The 19227-nt window shown below is 45.8% G+C and overlaps 1 protein-coding gene across 1 annotated transcript in view; it reads left to right on the top strand.

Moving 5' to 3' along the window:
* Window positions 1-19227, top strand: part of kcnq5a (potassium voltage-gated channel, KQT-like subfamily, member 5a) — a 69203-nt gene that overhangs the window by 17283 nt on the left and 32693 nt on the right. The window lies entirely within an intron of this gene.

The following is a 19227-nucleotide window of genomic DNA, read 5'->3' as shown; positions in this document are numbered from 1 at the left end:
GAATTTTAAAAGTGATTCTTGATTTTACTGGGAGCCAGTGCAGAGCAGCTAGTGCAGGAGTGATGTGATCTCTTTTCTTAGTTTTAGTGAGAACACGAGCTGCAGCATTCTGGATCAACTGGAGGGACCTAAGAGATTTATTAGAGCAGCCTGATAATAAGGAGTTGCAGTAATCCAGTCGGCAAGTAACGAACGCTGAACCAATTTTTCTGCATCTTTTGAGACAAGATGTGCCTGATTTTGAAATATTACGTAGATGAAAGAATGCAGTCCTTGAGATTTGCTTTACGTGGGAGTTAAAGGACAAGTCCCGATCAAAGATAACGCCAAGATTCTTTACAGTGGTGTTGGATGCCAGGGCAATGCCGTCTACAGAATCCACATCACCAGATAATTGATCTCTGAGGTGCTCAGGGCCGATTAAAATTACTTCGGTTTTGTCTGAGTTTAACATCAAGAAGTTGCAGGTCATCCATGTTTTTATGTCTTTAAGACATGCTTGAATTTTACAGAGTTGGTTGCTCTCCTCTGGTTTTATCGATAAATATAGTTGAGTATCATCTGCATAACAATGAAAGTTTATGGAGTGTTTCCTGATAATATTGCCCAAAGGAAGCATGTATAAGGTAAATAAAATTGGTCCAAACACAGAACCTTGTGGAACTCCGTGATTAACGTTGGTGGTTATCGAGGCGTCATCGTTTACAAATTGAGATCGATCTGATAAATAGGATTTAAACCAAATTAGTGCCGTGCCTGAAATGCCAATCGACTGCTCCAGTCTCTGTAACAGGATGTCATGGTCAATGGTGTCGAATGCAGCACTAAGGTCTAACAAGACCAGGACAGAGAGGAGTCCTTTATCTGCTGCCATTAAGAGGTCATTTGTAATTTTCACCAGTGCCGTCTCGGTGCTGTGGTGTTTTCTAAATCCTGATTGAAATTTCTCAAATAAACTATTATGATGTAGAAAGTCGCACAACTGATTTGCGACCACTTTCTCAAGGATCTTGGAGAGGAAGGGGAGGTTAGAGATCGGTCTGTAGTTAGCCAACACCTCTGGATCCAGAGTGGGCTTCTTCAGGAGAGGTTTAATAACAGCCACCTTGAAGGAGTGTGGTACGTGGCCTGTTAGCAGAGACACATTGATAATATCTAATAGAGAGCCGCCAATTAAAGGCAAAACGTCTTTAAGCAGCCTCATCGGGATGGGGTCCAAGAGACAGGTAGACATGCACGGAGTTAACGACCGGTACCCCTGTGTGTGTGTGGGTGTGTGTGTGTGTGTGTGTGCTGTAATTACCCATCTTATCTGAGACACTGAAAGCTGCACGGATCCTGCCGGGTTTCCTCTTCTCTCTGTGGGCGTATTCCATCAGCTGCTTTGAAGCGTGAATCTTTGAAGCGTGAATCTTTGAAGCGTCCCTTTTTAAAACTGGAAGAGTCAAGTTTAAGATTCATAGAAATAGAGTAGAAACGGGAAAAGCATTCTCATCTATTTGTATGTGAAAGAGGGCAGAGGTTTTGGGTTTTGGGGTTCTCAAAAACAAACATGGCGACGGCCGTACGCGATCCAAGATGGCCGACGGACTCTTGGCTTCAAAACTTCAGTCCACAAACCCAAAAAGTCACGTTAATCGAATGTAACACTTCTCCAAATCCCTGTTGGTATTATTCATGACCCGCGTGTGTCAGAGTGGTTTTCACACCTGTAATTGGTTTATTTGGTACCACAGAGATTAAAAAATATATAAAAACCACATAAACTAGAACGGGCACTCGGTAGAGCGCATACCTTCACATATCACAAGATTGGGCATTGAATTATGAACATGTTGGCATTAGTTGCATGTCAATTGGATATAAATTGACGCAATGATAAAAAGAAGATTTTGACCTTTTCATGACCTTGACCTTTGACCCGATCGATCCCAAAATCTAATCCCAGGATAATAACCAATCATCCCACTAAATGTCATGCGATTCGGTTGAATACTTTTTGACTTATGCGAATAACACGCATACAAATAAATAAATACACGGCGATCAAAACATAACCTTCCGCATGCGAAGGTAAAAACTGTATTTCCTTTGCGCTCTGGTTTGTGAAGTCACATGGGCGACACGCAGCCCTCTGATTGGCCGGATCGTGAGTCATATTAGCCTCTATCCCGAAACCTTTCCGTTGGATCTCTGCAGCTCAAACAACTCTTTATGCTGTTGGACATCTTGCATGGAAACAAGCCTCCATGTTTGTTTTCCCCCGTCCAGCCGGACTTATAACCACACGGGGATTTTTTTTTAAACAACGACGTTGCACATCACTCATCCCCGGTCCGATAAATCACGACCGTAAATACCGAATATAGACATTTTAAAGCCTCCCCTCCGTGTTGAGTGTCTTCCTCTGTGGTTTTTATCTGCCTGACATTACCGCTGACCGGCACTGGCTGTGCTTTCACGATGTCCCCGCAGCCTGCGCTCCGTCACGCTGACGGGGGCCGTTCCAGCCGACCGGGCCGAGCTGTTTGTGGGGGTGTGACCGCGGGTGAGATTCCTCATGATTGGATGTTGAACAGTATTCACAGCAGACATACGATGGTTCCTGAGCAGCGGAGTTTGCCAGAGTTGGTCTGGCGGCTGCGGTCGTTTCCACGAGATAAGAACGTGAAACGACGAGCGGGCGAGCTGCTGGAGACGTTCACGGGGAGGAACACGTCAGTGTGCAGCGTTACGCTTCTGCTTCTGCATTTCCTGCTGCTTTACACCGGAAACACGCTGGGAAGCTTTAATGTGCAGCCACAATATGAAATGCAATATGAGGCCGGTATTTGAGGTTGTTGTCCTCATGAAAAATGGATAAAACGATAACATCCAGAGGGGCATCGCGGTGCTGTTCCTCAGGAACCAGCCTGGACTCCAACATTCAGAGCTTTATCCACCAGAAGTATCCCACCAAATAATGTTGCACTCAACCCACGTAATCATAAAGGAGAAACTATAAACTGCTATTATATTATAGTGTTGTGTTTATATTGTAACACAACCCCTGGGGATGAATACAGTATATATCTATCTACCTATATCTACCTACCTATGCATCTACATATCTATCTGCATATCTATCTACCCATCTACATATCTATCTATCTATCTACCTACCTATCTATCATCTACATATCTATCTATCCATCTATCTTTCCATCTACATATCTATCTATCTATCCATCTATCTATCCATCTACATATCTATCTACCTACCTATCTAGCCATCTACATATCTATCTATCTATCCATCTATCCATCTACATATCTATCTATCTATCCATCTATCTATCCATCTATCTATATCCATCTACCTACCTATCTATCCATCTACCTACCTATCTATCCATCTACATATCTATCCATCTACCTACCTATCTATCCATCTACATATCTATCTATCTATCTATCTATCTATCCATCTATCTATCATCTATCTATCTATCTATCTATCCATCTACATATCTATCTCTCCATCTATCCATCTACCTATCTATCTATCCATCTATCTATCCATCTATCCATCTATCCATCCATCTATCCATCTATCCATCTATCCATCTACCTATCTATCTATCCATCTATCCATCTACCTACCTATCTATCTATCCATCTACCTATCTATCTATCCATCTACCTATCTATCTATCCATCTATCTATCTATCCATCTACCTACCTATCTATCCATCTATCTATCCATCTACCTATCTATCTATCCATCTATCTATCCATCTACCTATCTATATATCCATCTATCCATCTATCCATCTACCTATCTATCTATCCATCTATCCATCTACCTACCTATCTATCTATCCATCTACCTATCTATCTATCCATCTACCTATCTATCTATCCATCTATCTATCTACCTACCTATCTATCTATCTATCTATCTATCCATCTACCTATCTATCTATCCATCTATCTATCTATCCATCTACCTATCTATCTATCCATCTATCCATCTATCTATCTATCCATCTACCTATCTATCTATCCATCTACCTATCTATCCTTCTATCCATCTATCTATCTATCCATCTACCTATCTATCTATCCATCTATCCATCTACCTATCCATCTACCTATCTATCTATCCATCTATCTATCCATCTACCTATCTATCTATCCATCTATCTATCCATCTACCTATCTATCTATCCATCTATCTATCCATCTACCTATCTATCTATCCATCTATCTATCTATCTATCTATCTACCTATCTATCTATCTATCTACCTATCCATCTACAAACATATATATCTATATCTATACCTACCTATCTATGCACCTATCTATCTATCTATGTATTTATCTATATCTATCTATCTACCTACCTACCGACCCCTAAAGTACCTAACTGAGTTGTTTCCTGTGAAGATGGAAGTAACTTTCGGAGCCGTCTCATCGGGGGAGGGATGAGAACCAGGGTTCATCTCTGCGTGTTCCTCGGCGTCCTGTATGAACCTCCTGCGTTCCTGCTGCCGGGGTTCAGAGGGTCGGTACCTCCTTAGATGTGAGAAGCGGTCAATGTTTTTGGTGCATTACGAGAGTACAAAGGCACAAAAGACTCAATAATTTAGCGTAGTGTACCCCCCCCCCCACCACCACCCCCCTCCCCTCTCTCTCTGTGGACTCATTGGTCGACCGTAATGATGCTGTACATATTTCATGCCACCGGTTGCCTGCCTCCCTTTTAATATTGCAGTCGCCGGGGAGAAAGAGTCCAGAAATAGTCATCCTGTCTCCAAGGGTTTCTCCCCCACTGGTTCATTTGTCATCTGCACCATAAGTGTCTGTGTGTGTTTGCGTGTGTGTGCGTGGATGCTGGCTGTGCGTTGGTCTATGTGTACGTTTGCGTCATCGCCCTCTCTGCTTGTGCTCTTTATTCCTTTCATCCTGAGAGCTCTTTCTCTTTCTGTCTCCAAGCCTTTCATTCTTTAAAAAAAATTATTTAAAATCCTTACCGCACGTACAAAAAAATGATATTGTCTTATATTCTTTATGATTTCCTCTTTCTCGTTGCTCAGAAGTGGAAACAGAGTCCAGTCCGATTCGTAAACGTCTCAAGAGTTTTACGGCTCTTCAGACTCACTGTTGTTTTTTTCTTAAGCTCGGTAGTGTGTGTGTGTGTATGTGTGTGTGTGTGTGTGTGTGTGTGTGAGTGTGTGTGTGTGTGTGTGTCCGTCCGTCCGGGTTCAGTGGTCCGAGGCTTGTGATAGCCGAGGGACGAGGACGGGCTAATCCTTTAGTCGCCCCAGGACATTACCTGTCACATGGCATCATCACACACACACACACACACACACACACACACACACACTACCGAGCGAACAGACCTGACATAGTGAGGGATGGAGATCAAAAGCCTCCAATTAAACACGGGTCACTGGAGGCGAGTTTAGAACCAAAAAAGTTTAACTTTTTTTTCCAAGTGAGACGGCAGAATTTATTTTATTGATCTATTTAAATTTTTTGTGAGGGGGAAAAAATATATATAAATAATCACATTCTGGACAGGTGGGAAAAAATAATTAGCAGATTTATTTTTGTACCTTCGGTATTAAAGTCTCATGTGCATCCAGATCTCATTCCCTTTCGGGGCGGAGCCAAACTGCCCCCAGAGGTAATATGATGACCCTCAACGAGTTCATCGGACGCTTACTTTTGGAAATATTAGAAATTATAACCCAGATTTGAATGTTGAATTATCGTAATGAGCAGACGACCATCTTTAAAGTCAACGTTGACACGCAGAAATCCGTCTTGAGTAAAGATGACACTTCTTCCCTTCATCCACCTGAACCTGCATATCCATCACATAGCAGTGCACGTCAAAATAAAATATAGATTATTATTATAGATCCTCGGTCTCGATGAAACCTGGAAAGATTCGACAGAGAATCCACGCTGTGCGTCTTTCTTTTATTGTCTAACCCAGGGCTATTCAACTTCAGTAGCAAGTGGGCCGAATAAGAAAATCACGGGGGGTGTGAGGGCCGCACAGAATATTGATCAAATAATGGCTAAAAATGAAAAACAGTAATGTATATTTCCACAGGTAAACAGTCACACACGAAAATGCGTCGGTATTGTGTGGCAAAAGTGTTGCGAACAAGCATCACTATAAACATGTTTCAAAATGTAAATATCCGCTCAAGGGAATCAGTTGTTTCAGATCCCTTCAACCAAACTGTTCCCATGAAAACATAAGAAATGTGACTTAATGGATCAATATAATAATATACACTTTTACTAATCCCCAAGGGGAAATTAGTTCTCTGCATTTAACCCATCCTTAGTTATTAAGGAGCAGTGGGCTGCGGTGAAGCGCCCGGGAAGCAACTGGGGGTTCAGTGTCTTGCTCAAGGACACTTCAACTTGCAACTAATGGGGAGAGCGGGGATCGAACCCACAACCTTGCGGTTGAAGGACGGCCTTCTTACCCCACTGAGCTACAGCCACCAATATATAAATGACTTGGGATGAAACTAATATCTGGTGGCGCAGCGCACAGACTGCGTGTCTTTGAGTGCAGACTCCTTTTGCATGAAAGGGATCGAAACCAGGTCGGGCGATCTTTTTATTTTTATTTTTTCTAAAATGTATTTCTTCCTCCGTGGCTGTGATGCACTGCTCACTTATACAATCGTAATCGCCCAAATGGATATGAACGGTGGCTTGAAGATCTCCAGCAATATGTCTGTGAATGTGTGACGAATCTGGTGAGCGAGACAGAGCCCCGCTGCAGATGTTAAGAGAACACAACGCACGCACTCATAGGGAAACCAGTAGGTTTGAAAACCAGGAGGGGTGTAACACCGGCAACCAACACGGGTGCGTAACATAAAGATGTAACCATACAGGTTTGGTTGAGGCAACAGTGAAACTCAATGGCTCTGGGTTAAATGTCTCAATGTATAAAAGAGGCGTGTCCGTCAGTTTTATTTTTTCTTACCAAGCTATACTATAGTACTGATTTGCAGGCAGTCTTGCGGGCCATAGTTAAACTCAAACAGGCCGTATCCGGCCCGCGGGCCGCTAGTTGAATAGGCCTGGTCTAACCCGACGAGAAAGAATTCGCCGCTACGTGCCAATCTTTGCGAAGGCGTGATTTTATTTTGAAAATCCTGCATTCGTGTAACGAGTGGGGAAAAATCGACACGCGTCGCTGGAATTTGCTGTAAAAAAACCCCAAAAAGTATGAAAATGTCATACGCGGACGGACGTCGTGTAAAATACGAGTTTTTTACGAGGACACGTAACTCGGGGGAAGTGGAGCCAGAACTTTTTAAATATATATTTAATCTTGCAGTTTCCCAGCTGGAGGTTTGAGACTTTTGAAAAGTGACACCGTGTTGATCCTCGAGCGCGGGGGAGGGAACTGGATCAGATCCGCCCTGATTGTCACTTCCTGAGCTTTCCTCCGACAGGAGAGCCGGGAAGGCTAAGAATAGACGCGTGAGAGGAGGGGAAAAGAGGGGGAACAGATAATATATATATTTATGTATATTGTCACCCAGGGGCGGCTTGTCCATAAGGGCGATTGGGGCGACGCACTGCCTCGGGGGAAAAGAAAAAAGAAAAGAAAAAAGTCGCATTCTACCACTAGACGTCTGCTCTGCCTCTGTATGTCATTGTCCAATCAGGTAACAGTCATTCAGTCAGCCTAAAGTCGTGCTTCAAATGGCCCCGCCCCTTTTGGGGCGACTTTGGGCGAAATGAAAATCGCCCCAGACCTCTCCCATTGACTCCAATGTTAAACCCATTTTTTTCACAAAACAGAGCTCTCAATGCATTCTCTATGGCTTCCGGGAGGAGTCGCCCCTCCAGGTCTTGTCATCAGTAATCGACGTAAAAGCGTATCAGTACGTCATACAGCTTCGACAGAGGCGTATTCAGTCGAGATGGCCGGTGCTCAGTGCAACAGCAGCGATTCAATTCTTTCTTTGAAAGAGACTCCTTTCGGTCGGCGTAACAATGAAGACACATTGGCAACAATATAAGTCGGACCTCCTAGAGCAGCGGTCGCCAACACGTCGATCGCGATCGACCGGTAGATCTCGGAGACGTTCGCTGTCACTCTCCAAAATAAAATGAAAATAAAATCAGAAACACATTGTTCCTCATTCTCGAACATTTTCTAAAGTGTCTTCTGAAACGTTTTCTTCCTGACGATCGACGTCAGAAAAGATCTCCGCCTGATTTTAATGAACGCCTGTAAACGGGTTCTCTGACAGCCGTGTTGTCAGCTGTGCTCCTGAAAGAGGAACGTAGGACGACAGGTGAGGCGCAGGGGAAATGCAGAAATACCTTTATTGATAACTTCACATGTTACACAAGGTCAAAGTACAAAGACATCAAACTAAGTCATCAATAAATAAATGTTGAGATGCCTGTACCTTAGTGTAAATGTTTACGTTACGGCATTAACAAGTTACGCCTGCGCGACAGCCGAGATTATTGGCGACTTGCCAGGTTTTACCTCCGTGAGTTCGGCTTTTCTGGTGTTGCCCTTCAAAACAAAAGCTCAACATTGAGCTTTTTTCTTGTCTGGTGGAGCAATCTGGTTTACTTGAAAGTAATTACAATTGCATTTATTCTATTATTTGAAAAAGCTCAGATGCAGGAGTCACAAATGGGGATCTGATATTTATTATTATTATAATTATTTAAATCTTGTTGAAAAAAATCACCAAATCAAAGACCAGGAGCTGGATTACTGACAGCAGCTAACAGACGGCCTCAGACTGTCTGTGTTTATGAACTAACTACAAGCTCACAGGCAGAGTTCAGTCACAGCCGTCACACTGACTGGAGTCACATGACTTGATGGCATTGTGATGATGCTACACATAGACAGCTGTCTGAAGGTCTGTGGTTTTGGGTTAATCATTGTGGCAGTGGGGTGTGTTTAAGCTCGGCTGCGGAGTGGGTGGAGCGGGGGTGTGGTTCAGGGAACGGTGTCTGATTGTCATCAGCTGGTCTGATAACAATCAGACCAGCTGATGACAATCTGGGTTTGTGTATCTGCGAGGCTTGGTCTTCAAAAGGAGCTGGACGGGCTGAAGACGAGGTGGAGTGCTGGAGCAGAGACACTGTCTGGGGTCATATACAATAAAGTATATTCCAAACTATCGCTCTGGCTGATCATTCCGTGGTGCTTAAAGGGGAACCTACCAGTGACGGCAAGACACGTGGACAGTGGAGCCAAACGTGGAGCTTTTTTTTTTTTGGGAGGGAAACAATTTTAACATTTTTTTTTTCCTTCGGAAAAGCACATGGAGAGCAGCCAGCAACACTCGGATCTGCCGACCCAGCTTTTGATGGCGCTGGGGCAGATGCTGGAGGGGATGGCAGCTATGCAGCGGGACCAGTCAGAGGCAAACCGGCAACTATTGGGGGCACTACTGGCCCAGGCGGAGAGGCAGACGGAAGCCCTGGACCGGCTCGCCGCCCGGACAGCTGCGACTCCACCAAACCCTCCACCCTTGGCGGGGGTGGAGGTCTCTAAAATGACGACGGCAGACAACGTTCAATCGTTTCTGGAGACGTTTGAGGTGACGGCGGAGGCGTGTGGCTGGCCTGCGGTGGAGTGGGCGGTCCGTCTACTGCCTCTTCTCACCGGGGAGGCGCAGACAGCGGCGCTGTCGCTGTCCCCGGCAGCACGGCACAATTATGCGGCCGTGCGTAAAGCCGTCATCGATCGGCTGGGACTGACTCCGCAGGACCACCAGCGGAGGTTCCGGGAGGCAACGCTGGGACCCAAGGACCGGCCGTTTGCTTATGCACACCAGCTGAAGGACGCCGCCACCAGATGGTTACAGCCCGGGAGCTCCGGAGGGGCGCAGGCGGCGGTGGAGAAGGTCGTCAAGGAGCAGTTCGTGGAGGGGCTGCCGACCGGAACAGCAGAGTGGGTCCGCTGTCACGGCCCCACGTCGCTGAGGCCGCCATTGCACTGGCGGAGGACCACCTGGCGGTATACCCCAGCGGACAGGTCGACGGCTCACTGGCTCCGGACAGTCCGACGCGGCCACTGACGCAACCCATACAGGCCCCAGCAAACACCGGCACCCTTCCCAACCCACAGGTAGTCCCTCAAACACCAGGGCAGGAGTGTTGGAGGTGCAGGCAGCCCGGACACATCCGGCGGGAGTGTCCGCTGATGGAGGTGGGCCAGGTGATCCGGGTTGCCGGCTCTCCAACACCCTCCCCAGGTCCGGGAGCGACGTACCGGTAAGAATCCAGGGGGGTATACATCAGGCAATGGTGGATTCCGGCTGTACACAGTCTATGATCCACCAGAGCCTGGTTCGACCAGGGGCATTGGTGGAGGCATTGTGGGTGAAGATAAGGTGTGTGCATGGGGACATTCACGAGTATCCCATAGTGTCAGCGGAAATTAGATACGGGGGGAAAAAACATAACGTGAAGGTCGCGGTTAGCTCCCGCCTTACGCACCCCTTAATCTTGGGAACCGATTGGCCAGGGTTTGACAAGTTAATGGGGAAGGCTGCGGGGGTGCGTTCACGGCAGACAGGGTCATGCGGTGTGTGCGCCGTGCTCAGCGGTGACGCGAGGTTGTCCGACACTGCAGACGGGGAGGGGGAACCGGCGGAGCCTCCTATGGAGACTCCTCCGGCTCCCGAGTTTCACTCCATGGAAGATTTTCCACTCGAGCAGTCTCGGGATGATACTCTACGCTCAGCCTTTGACCAAGTGATACGAATTGATGGTCAGCTGGTGCACCCTGACGCAGCGCAGACATATCCGCACTTCACATTGATCAGGGACAGGCTGTACAGAGTGAGCCGTGACACTCACACAGGGCAGGAAAGCACCCAGTTGCTGGTGCCGAAGAGCCGCCGGGAAATGGTTTTCCAGGCGGCTCACTATAACCCGATGGCTGGTCACATGGGATATGATAAAACTCTGGAACGGATAATGACCCGATTTTATTGGCCGGGCATCCGGGCGGATGTGCGCCGTTGGTGTGCTTCTTGCCCGGAGTGTCAATTGGTAAACCCTCCGGCCATTCCGAGGGCACCTTTGCGCCCGCTGCCATTAATGGAGGTTCCATTTGAGCGAATCGCTATGGACCTCATCGGGCCATTTCACCGGAGTGCACGCGGATATCGCTTTGTGTTAGTCTTCGTGGATTACGCAACACGATACCCGGAGGCGGTGCCCTTGCGCAACATTTCTGCAAAGAGTGTCGCGCAGGCGCTGTTTCAGGTCATCTCCCGAGTCGGAATCCCGAAAGAGATTCTGACTGACCAGGGCACCCAGTTCATGTCAAGAACACTGAGAGAACTTTACGGGTTACTGGGCATCAAGTCTATTCGGACCAGTGTGTACCACCCACAGACCGACGGTCTGGTGGAGCGTCTGAATAAGACTTTGAAGTCCATGATCCGTAAATTTATTAATGACGATGAACGTAATTGGGATAAATGGCTTGACGCTCTGTTGTTTGCAGTACGGGAGGTTCCCCAGGCCTCCACGGGATTTTCTCCCTTTGAACTGTTGTTTGGCAGGACTCCACGGGGGGTGCTCGACCTCATTAAAGAAAACTGGGAAGAGGGGCCGAGCACCAGTAAGAACGAGATCCAACACGTCCTGGACCTGCGAGCAAAGCTCCACACACTGGGTCAGCTGTCACGTGAGAATTTGCTCCAGGCCCAGGAGCGTCAGCAGCGGCTGTACAACAGAGGGGCCAGGTACTTGTATTGCTTCCTTCTTCCAGCTCTAAACTCCTCGCCAAGTGGCAAGGGCCCTTTGTGGTCACACGGCGAGTGGGGGATGTCGACTATGAGGTGGTGCGTTCTGATAGGGGCGGAGCTACACAGATTTACCACCTCAACCTCCTAAAAGCATGGAGGGAGGCGGAGTCGGTTTCTCTGGTGTCCTCTGTATCTGAGAGAGAGGAGCTGGGGCCTGAGGTCCCAAAATCCACCAATCCGGCCTCGCTCCTTTGTGAAGACCGTCTCTCCGGGACCCAGAAAACAGACATTGCCCGGTTGCAAAAGCAGTTTGCTGATGTGTTCTCTCTCCTTCCAGGACGCACAAACCTCATAGAGCACGAGATTGAGACTCCTCCGGGCGTGACAGTGCGTTTACGACCCTACAGGTTACCTGAACACAAGAGAAAGGTGGTTCAGCGGGAATTGGCTGCAATGCTGGAGATGGGGGTAATAGAAGAGTCTCACAGTGCCTGGTGTAGCCCCATTGTTCTTGTGGTCAAGAAGGATGGGTCTATACGGTTCTGTGTGGACTATCGCAGGGTGAACGAGGTGTCACGGTTCGATGCTTACCCAATGCCCCGGGTCGACGAGCTCCTGGACCGACTGGGCACTGCGTGTTTCTTTACGACACTGGATTTAACCAAGGGCTACTGGCAGATTCCTCTGTCGCCAGAGTCTAAGGAAAAAACGGCCTTCTCCACTCCGTTTGGGTTATACCAATTCACCACGCTTCCCTTTGGGTTGTTCGGGCCCCAGCCACCTTTCAACGCCTCATGGACCGGGTGCTGCGTCCGACGCTGCATATGCTGCCGCCTACCTGGATGATGTGATCATACACAGCACCACCTGGGCGGAGCATGTGCAGCGGGTCGGCGCGGTGCTGGAGTCCCTGAGGCAGGCGGGCTTACGGCCAACCCGGGAAGTGTGCAGTTGGACAGAGGAGGTACGGTATCTGGGGTACCACTTGGGCGCCGGGCAGGTGCGCCTCAGGTGGACAAGACCGCCGCCATCGCAGCCTGCCCGCGCCCAAGACTAAAAAGAGGTGAGGCAGTTTTGGGGCTGGCGGGCTATTACAGGCGGTTCATCCCGAACTTTGCGGAGCTGACCAGCCCCATGACTGACCTGACCCGGAAAGGTGCCTCAGATCCGGTCCAGTGGACGGAGCGGTGCCAGTTGGTGTTTGAGGAGGTAAACAAGCTCTCTGTGGGGAACCACTCCTTCACACACCTAACTTCTCTCCCTTTACTCTGCAGACTGATGCGTCGAACAGAGGGCTGGGGCCGTTTGTCCCAGCAGGTAGGGGTTTGACCGCCCGTGCTGTACATCAGCCGCAAGCTGTCGGAGAGGGAGGCAGGTACAGCACGGTGGAGAAGGAGTGCCTCGCCATCCGGTGGGCGGTCGACTCCGCGCTACTACCTCCTGGGACGCTCATTCACCCTCTGGTCGGACCACGCCCCGCTCCAATGGCTCCACCGCATGAAAGATACCAACGCCCGAATCACTCGGTGGTATCTGGCTTTACAGCCTTTTAATTTCAAGGTGATCCATAGGCCGGGGACGCAGATGGTCGTGGCCGACTTCCTCTCCCGCTCTCATGGGGGGGAGGGGGAGTAGGTTGGGCCGGATGTTGCCCCGGCCTAAGTCGGGCGGTGGAGGTATGTGGCAGTGGGGGGTGTTTAAGCTCGGCTGCGGAGTGGGTGGAGCGGGGGTGTGGTTCAGGGAACGGTGTCTGATTGTCATCAGCTGGTCTGATAACAATCAGACCAGCTGATGACAATCTGTGTTTGTGTATCTGCGAGGCTTTGTCTTCAAAAGGAGCTGGACGGGCTGAAGACGGGGTGGAGTGCTGGAGCAGAGACACTGTCTGGGGTCATATACAATAAAGTATATTCCAAACTATCGCCCTGGCTGATCATTCCGTGGTGCTTAAAGGGGAACCTACCAGTGACGGCAAGACACGTGTCACAATCATTATAAAAAAAATTGCCCCCCCTGAGAATTTTTTCAGGAGCCGCCACTGTTGTCACCCAGAATCCATCACAGAGGATGTCAGGTGTGAGTGGCGTTCACCTGTCACAAAATAAATAACGCTCTACGACAAAAAATAAAGCAAATATGTTTTTTATAAATATTGTTGGCGCTCTGTTTCAGGTTTTATTGTTGCGGTTTGTTGGCTGACTTGAAGCCTCGAGTTCCACCGTCGCCATCTTGTGCTTTTTGCAACGGGTGAACAGGAAGTGATCATATATGGACTGAGGAGGAGCGACGGAGAGACGTCTCTGGTGTCAATCTGTCCATCACCTTAAGCCCCGCCCCTAAAGCATCCCCTGCTTTATGGTCTGTGTGACTCTAAATGATGACATCATGCTGTATAGAAGAAGACTTGAGACTAGAGACTGAGACATAAACTCATGTTTACAATGTTTACTGAGGGAATACATCAAGAGAAGTAGTCACTATATAGACTTCTATACAACCAGAGGAGCCCCCTGGTGGTCAGGAGGGAGAATGCAGCTTTAACACATGAAGCATAGACTTCTATACAACCAGAGGAGTCGCCCCCTGGTGGTCAGGAGAGAGAATGCAGCTTCAACACATGAAGCATAGACTTCTATACAACCAGAGGAGTCACCTGGTGGTCAGGAGAGAGAATGCAGCTTCAACACATGAAGCGTAGACTTCTATACAACCAGAGGAGTCGCCCCCTGGTGGTCAGGAGAGAGAATGCAGCTTTAACACATGAAGCGTAGACTTCTATACAACCAGAGGAGTCAAAAGCAAACACGCAAACCATTTGGCCTCGATTAAGAAAACACTTTATACTTTTAGGCTGAAGACACGGCAGCAGTTTGAATCCATCGTTCTGTGTGATGTAAAGTGTTTATATATACGTATGAATGTATAATTATATTCCCGCATTAGCTACCAGCTGCGTTTAATTAAGAAACATAGCTGGACTTCATGAATCTGAATGCAAAGATAATCGGATATAAACTTCTACAACAAACTTACAAACTTAGTTCTCGCCGGCGCTGATTTACACTCCTCCTGACTCATGGAGAAGGATTCATGGTGGCAGCTGCTCTGAGGCGTCACACACACACACACACACACACACACACACACACACTATGGAGGATGATCACTCAGTAAATCTCTGTGTAATAACTTTTTATGTGTCTTTTTTCTCTAAAACAGCTGCATTGTGATTGGAATGAGATCTTTCTCCTCCATTAACCCCATTTAGTATTACAACAGCGATTCAATTACTACACACACACACACACATACACACACACACACACACACTATAATGTGCACTCACAGACACACAGACAGAAAAGAGAACAATATTCATAATTTCTTGACCTTTTCCTTGATCGTGAAGCTTACAATAACACCAGGGGGCGACTCCTCTGGTTGTATAGAAGTCTATACGTCATGTGTTAAAGCTGCATTCTCTCTCCTGACCACCAGGGGGCGACTCCTCTGGTTATATAGAAGTCTATGCTTCATGTGTTAAAGCTGCATTCTCTCTCCTGACCACCAGGGGGCGACTCCTCTGGTTGTATAGAAGTCTATGCTTCATGTGCTAAAGCTGCATTCTCTCTCCTGACCACCAGGGGGCGACTCCTCTGGTTGTATATAAGTCTATGCTTCATGTGTTAAAGCTGCATTCTCTCTCCTGACCACCAGGGGGTGACTCCTCTGGTTGTATAGAAGTCTATGCTTCATGTGTTCAAGCTGCATTCTCTCTCCTTCCCTCCAGGGGGCGACTCCTCTGGTTGTATAGAAGTCTATGCTTCATATGTTAAAGCCGCATTCTCTCTCCTGACCACCAGGGGGCGACTCCTCTGGTTGTATAGAAGTCTATACGTCATGTGTTCAAGCTGCATTCTCTCTCCTGCCCTCCAGGGGGCGACTCCTCTGGTTGTATAGAAGATCTTTCAGACTTTACCGAACTGGACCACCGTAACTTCTCATAATTTGATACTTTGTTGCTTTTCCGTTGTGTTTTCGGGTTCCATGGAAGTGATTTTATTTTCTTTTTATCGTTGAACCGACTCAACCTGCATATTTAAAGATGGATCGACAGTCGTAGAGTTTATATGTTTTTTATTTGTATTTGTTTCTCACCACCGGGAGAACAAACCGGTTCTATTGGCCGAAGACGATTCTGATTCATACGGGACGAGAACTTTTCCTCCATTAAAGTTTTTCACATGTATGGAACACAGTGTTATTGTATTTTGAATAAAGGTATTCACTCCCAGGCTGAAAGGGGGTTTACCTCGTGACCCGATGCCGACCTGGCAACCCCCGCAGCTCCGCGGTGTCATATTCCCCCCTCCACCCCACCTTCACCCTCTCCATCCATTAAAGCTGTTAAATAGGGACACGACCCCGGCTAGGGGAGCCCGTTAATGGGGGTGTCTGTGCCCCCCCCCCCCACCCCTGAGAGGGGCTCTTAAACGGAGAGCTTCGGGGGGCCCAGGGCTCCGTAGATGTCCATGCCTGTTGCCGGTGATGGCTCTATAAACGATGGTGAAGTGGGAATACGTTCCAGATGCTGGCGGGGGGATACGAGCACACACACACACACACACACACACACAAACGCACGCACACACACACACACACAAACAAACATTCAACCCGATAGAAAGAGGCAGGCCTCACACACTCACACACACACTGGTACGTGGTGGCTTCCACCAGTCTGGGAAGAGGAGCTCTGGACTTGCACGGAAACGAAGGTTCAAGGGTCAAAGACCTGATGACCTCATGTCACTCATTACCCATATACAGACAGACGTGTGTGTGTGTGTGTGTATCACCATAGAAAGAAACCAATGTTTGGAGCTTATATGTATATATATATTTATTTATATATATATATATATATATATATATATATAAACAAATATATGTAAATATATACATATGTGTTTATATATATATATGTATACACATATAAATATACACATATATGTATATTTATTTATGTATATTTATATACACATATACATACACATATGTTTGTATATATATGTGTATTTATATATATATACACATATATCTGTGTATATATATGTGTATTTATAAATATATATATATTCTCTTTCCTTGCCTGTAAAGTACTGTAATGCTGTAAAATACACTTGGTATTGGAGTGTGTCTGTGTGTGTGTGTGTGTCTGTGTGTGGGTGTGTGTGTCTTTGAAGACTAGTGTAACCCAGACAGCGCAGTGTTGACCGCGGCCTGTGATGCTGTCCAGACCACAGGCAGCTCGCAGACACCACTACCGTGTGTGTGTGTCTGTGTGTATGTGTGTGTGTGTTTGTGTGTGTACATGTGTGTGTGTGTGTATCTGAGCTCCATTAGTAATCCAGACACCCCCTAATATTCCATGACGCAGCGAGTTCACTTTTTGTCTCGTTGGAGGAAACATGAATAAAAGTTTCTCTCCTGAAACAGAAGTTTGTTGACGTTGCAGCTGGAAAGTAAACAAAACAACGGTAAACAATAAACAAGGGTCACGCATCAGGGACGCTCATCAGAAGTATGAAACGTACTTATAATAGTTAGAATCTGCTTATAGCACCGTGGTTATAGTAATAAGCGCTGATAACAATCATAATATTATTATTATTATAAAGCATTCATTAAATTATTATTATAAATAATTTTTATAATTATTATTATATAGCATTTATATAATTATTATTATAAAGCATTTATGTTATTATAAAGCATTTATAGTATTATTATAAAACATTTAAATAATTATAAATAATTCATGTTACGATAATAAATCATTTGTTATTATTATAAACCATTTAATTAATTATTAATATAAACCATTAAGCAGTTAAATAAATATTATTATAAAGCATTTATTTAATTATTAATATAAACCATTTATGTTATTATATATAAAGCATTTATATTATTATTATAAAGAATTTAAACAATGATTTATAAATATAACAGTTTATATCATAGTGAATTAAAACTCCCATAGTTACATTATAATATATGTATTACTCATTATAACAACTGTTATAATGCATGTACATAAAATTATGTACTTTTTCCCCCTTTTTACTTAATTATCACGCTTTATTATATATATATTGAAACAAAATATATATATAAATATAGATCATTCTTATAGAGGATGATGAGTATTTATGAGCTTATAACTATAACCGTACAGTTATTAGCAGATTATAAATGATTATAAGTGTGTGATAGAAAGTGCAATGCAGTATAAAACTACCATCAAAACCTCTGATACTTACTTTAATTTAATAAACACGTTGATGTTTATTAATAAACACGTTGATGTTATAACAATAATCATAACATATTAGTACAAAGTAAAAATATAATCATATAAAAAGTGATTCATAATGAACCGTTCAGAATTCTCTTTTACGACGTCCTTGAACATAACACGTGTTCCTCTTTGGCCAACACACTAACTTCCTCTTGTTTTCTTTCTCTCGTTGTTGTTGTTGTTGTTGTTGTTGTTGTATGTCCTCCGTGTTGGATACCTGCTGATGGCTGAGCAGGTGAGTGTTGCTGCTGGGTTCACACACTCACACACACACACACACACACTCACAATCACTCACACACCCTCACTCTCTCCACAATGTGACATAAATGTGCTAAAGATGATTAATGTTTCTCAGAGTGACTTTTTTATGCTCACTCAAGTGTTTGTGTGTGTGTGTGTGTGTGTGTGTCTGTCTGCGTGTGTTTTTGTGTGTGTGTGTGTGTCTGTCTGCGTGTGTTTGTGTGTGTGTGTGTGTGTGTGTGTCTGTCTGCGTGTGTGTGTGTGTGTGTCTGCGTGTGTGTGTGTGTGTCTGCGTGTGTGTGTGTGAGGGTGTGTGTGTGTCTGCGTGTGTGTGTGTGTGAGGGTGTGTGTGTGTGTGTGACCACCTTAATGGATGGAAAATCTCTTTACACTTCAACACAAGATCAAACCTTCAAACTCACTGACACAGAAAATCTGCACATGAGCAGAAACACTAAACCTCCTTCTTCTCCTTCTTCTTCTTCTTCTTCTCCTCCTTCTTCTCATTCTTCTTCTCCTTCTTCTTCTTCTTCTCCTTCTTCTTCTTCTTCTTCTTCTCCTCCTTCTTCTCATTCTTCTTCTCCTTCTTCTTCTTCTTCTCCTTCTTCTTCTTCTTCTTCTCCTTCTTATTCTTCTTCTTTTCCTTCTTCTCCTTCTTCTTCTTCTTCTGCTTCTTCTCCTCCTTCTTCTTCTCCTCCTTCTTCTTCTCCTTCTTCTGCTTCTTCTTCTCCTTTTCTTCTTCTCCTCCTTCTTCTTCTTCTTCTTCTTCTCATCCTTCTTCTCCTTCTCCTCCTTCTTCTTCTCCTCCTTCTTCTTCTTGTTCTCCTTCTTCTTCTCCTTCTTCTT

This window comes from Pseudoliparis swirei, chromosome 17, assembly GCF_029220125.1.
Source record: "Pseudoliparis swirei isolate HS2019 ecotype Mariana Trench chromosome 17, NWPU_hadal_v1, whole genome shotgun sequence".
Lineage (NCBI taxonomy): Eukaryota > Metazoa > Chordata > Actinopteri > Perciformes > Liparidae > Pseudoliparis > Pseudoliparis swirei.
Note: the sequence above shows the minus strand (reverse complement) of the source record. Positions and strands in the feature narration are given on the sequence as shown.